This window comes from Nematolebias whitei, chromosome 16, assembly GCF_014905685.2.
Source record: "Nematolebias whitei isolate Nwh7 chromosome 16, NemWhi1, whole genome shotgun sequence".
Lineage (NCBI taxonomy): Eukaryota > Metazoa > Chordata > Actinopteri > Cyprinodontiformes > Rivulidae > Nematolebias > Nematolebias whitei.
The window spans coordinates 29,863,952-29,867,796 of record NC_056513.1 but is presented as its reverse complement, the minus strand read 5'-3'; positions in this window follow the sequence as shown (position 1 = coordinate 29,867,796).

The following is a 3,845-nucleotide window of genomic DNA, read 5'->3' as shown; positions in this document are numbered from 1 at the left end:
CCACAGGCTTCAGGCCAGGTTGAGAGAGCAAACAGGACTGTGGTGAGTATTTTGAAAAAATACGTAGCCGCAAACCACAAGGACTGGGACGTGAAACTCCCTCTGGTCCTCATGGCCATAAGGGCCACTCCACACACGTCGACTGGCATCTCTCCTTTCGAGATGATGACGGGTCGACAAATGACTCTCCCTCTACACCTGTTGTACCAACCAGGCAATGCTGCCATGGCAACAGCCTACACTACACAACAATACATGAAAGACTTAGAAAAACACCTTAAAAACACTTTTGCTTTCGCACAGAAAAACCTGGAAAAATCAGCTGACGGACGCAAAGCGTACTACGACCAAAAGGCCTCTCACGAGGAACTCCAAGTGGGAGACAGGGTCTGGTACTACACGTTTGCCCCCACAACTGGGAGAAGAGAGTCCGGGACCGGAACTCTCGCCCGTAAACTGATGCCCAGATGGACTGGACCCCATCTGATAACAGACAAACTGTCCCCAGTTGTCTATCAGATAAAAATCAGCAAAGGCCAAAAAGAGCCGACTGTTAAATGGGTACATCGTAACCAGGTTAAACCACACAAGGCGTGCAATAACTCCTCAGGAGACAAAGATCTCACAAAATCTGACCTCGTGGGAATAAGGGTCATCCAAGCAGAAGATAACTAATGGATAATAAACTTAACCATAGTTTAAACTTGCGGGTCCTACCCCCGACAATTAAGAAGCTAAGACCTATCTCTTTGTGTTTCCCTAGGACAATGATGGTACCACTCCTGGTAATCTTCACCCTCTTGGGTGCCACCCAAGAAGGGCAAGCCGAGATCGTAACCCTTGGGCCCACCTCAGGCATCGCTCTGCGGGACCAGCCGGGACTGCTCATCACAGATTGCCGCCTATACACTCGAAAGGTCTTCGTCCGCTTCGACCCCCAAACCGTGATCCAACAACACATTAACATTAAAAATGAGTGGTTAAACAAATCATGGTACACAGTATCCCTAGAGGGTGCTAAAGCAGAGATCCAACACGTCCTAAAGCAACTACATAAGTTCACCTACACCCAACAAGAGTTGGGTGGAACACGTAGAAGGCAAAAGCGCGACATCGGCGGGCTTTTACTCGCGGCTTCCTCACTCGGATCGCTGTTTAGCCTGGGTTTGTCCGCAAACAACACTGTCAGTATAACGTCCCTAAAACAACACGTGTATGAAGTAGAGAGCGAGGTCCCAAAGATCCGAGCACAAATGGACCTCCAACTAACACAATTGACACAGGTGACTAAAACCGTAAAGGATACTGTTCTAGTGCTGAATACGCACACCCAAGAAATCAAAGCCCTCGTACATGCGGTAAATGAGTTAGCCCTTAAGGTTGAAGTGGATTACGCTGTCGCACACCTAATGGATAGGATTTTTGCTGACATGCTTAGAGATATCAGTTCGTCGGTAGATACACTAGCCACCGGTAGGATCCCACCGTATCTAGTCTCTCTACAGATGGTGAACGACATCCTCAGCTCCGCTACGCGCAAAAGAGTCACGCAAATACAGGCTCACCTGGCTTACACTCTCGGTAGCGCAATCCCAATCTACGTCAATCACAAAACGTTTGAAATGGCGTTCATTATCAACCTCCCGATAATTCCCTCAAATGGCATATACAGACTCAGGGACGTTGTTAATGTTGGCAATTGGCACGGTGAAAACCATGTTCAAATTGACACACCAAGGATGGTTGCGTACCACGACGATAACCCCTCAGTTTATCTAGCTCCAAACCTTCAGATGTGTGTTCTCACTCGGGAGATACATTATCTGTGCGCGAGTAAGCCGTTTGTTTGGAATCAAACTTATGCGGGTTGACACCTATTCCGAAAAATTCTAAGTGCTCAACGACCGTAACGCCTCGACACATGGCTACAGCTGCAAAAGCGGAAATAATTGGCTCACGTTGGCTAGTGAACGCTCCTCAAAGAAAGGCGATCATAGCCTACGATCAACCTGGAGCAAATAGACCTTTGACGTTACCGGACAAAACAATGTGGATCAGTGTTCCCCAGGGAACAACCATACACATTGGTGATTTGACACTCTATCACCTAGATCCGGAACAATGGGACGCGACTCTGGATGACTCAGAGTACCTGGTGAACATGTCTATAGACATAGATCCAGAAACTCTGGGAAGGATCCGTTTTGAAGGCACCAAAGTCGTCGACGTGGAACCAATAAACCGAGTTCTCAAGTCCCTCAGGTCCACAATTAAGAACCCGATCCAACCAATTACCTATGCGTGGTCAAGCGCGGACATGTTAATCATAGCCCTGCTAATGACGATAACCCTCGTATTGTGTGGGATACTCGCATCCCTGTTCCGGGGCCACACGTCACTCCGAGTCGACCTGGATCGCCACGCAGCGCATCTCGATATGATTATGTCCCGCGTATGCGGGTCTGCAAAGAAGCCACTCACACGGGACAGCGTGACTGAATCTGACAACCAGGGTGAGGTGAAGCAGTGAAACGATGTTTTTAGTTGCTTAGTCACTACTCTTGTCGGTGTTGAAACGTTGTTGAATTGGTTTTGGTTGTTTCTGAGGTAAGAATGAATTTTGTTGTGTAGTTAAGTTAGAGACTAAGAGGCCTTTAACCATGCCAACATGTAGTTCATTCGTTAAATTGCAATCTTTGCGGAGTCAATGTAAATTAATGCTACCTTAAGTACCATAATCTACATTGGTCTCACAACGCTTAAGCCGAATCTACTCGAACAATTCTATTCGGGGGGATAGCTAATTCTTTTTGATGAGTCTCGCCATAGACTTCCAAAACATTTATGGGGAAACCAAACACCCAATCTCAAGTTGTTCGTCTAAAAGACAACAGACAATTGAACCAAACTATATTTTACCATGTAAAGCTAACTTAAACCAAGTTAGAAATGGAAAAATAGTTTGGACCCCTTTTCTATAGGTATAAACCCCTGTAGTTACCCTTTTCAGCATGTTCCACCCCTTAACTGGTAGTTGTAGCTGTTCCCAACCATAATAGCTTACACACCAGGTGCATATAGTTTAAGGCCTTATGTAAAATCCCCTTCATAAGCCCACCTTAAACCACATAATTGCATGTCACATTGAATCAGAACGGCACAGACTGGACGTCGCCCAGAGACGACCTTCGCTGGAGGCGACCTGCAATCCTGACGTTGGTCTCCACTCTTCATCCAGTGGCCGCATCTTCAGTTCAATCCAAGGGTATCCCTATGTATGCTGATCAATCAACACTTCCAATCGTTGTGGATTTACCGTTGTGGATTATATGACTTTTTCCAATGGATTACAGACTCTGTTTCCAAGGGGTTAAAGCATTGCTACAATGGAATTACCAACAGCATTATGGAATTATAATCAACACAATGGAATACCAAGAACATTGTGGAATTACCTTTGACTTTTGTTTTCCTTGCTAGATTACATCAAGCTCAAGGACATTTGAAGGCGTAAGTTCATGTTTGGAATTCATCCCCATGGACAGGTGATGATTTCCAAAGCGGGGACTGTAGTGAACTTGACCTAAGGTCAAAACCCTTGACCTTAAGAACCTTGTGGGACAGAAACTGTCATTTCATTGATTTGAATCCAGAAATACAGGTTCACCCATCCTGAGACTTTCTTTCTTGAAAATTCAAGTGAAAGAACACTCTCTTTTCTATTATCATTACTGTTTTACAAATGTTTGATAATCAAAGTGTTTTAGTTCAAACATTTTAGATGTTACAGTGAACTAATGTTGTGAAATAAAGATTGTGTTCTTTGTTGAATTTAACATTCCTAT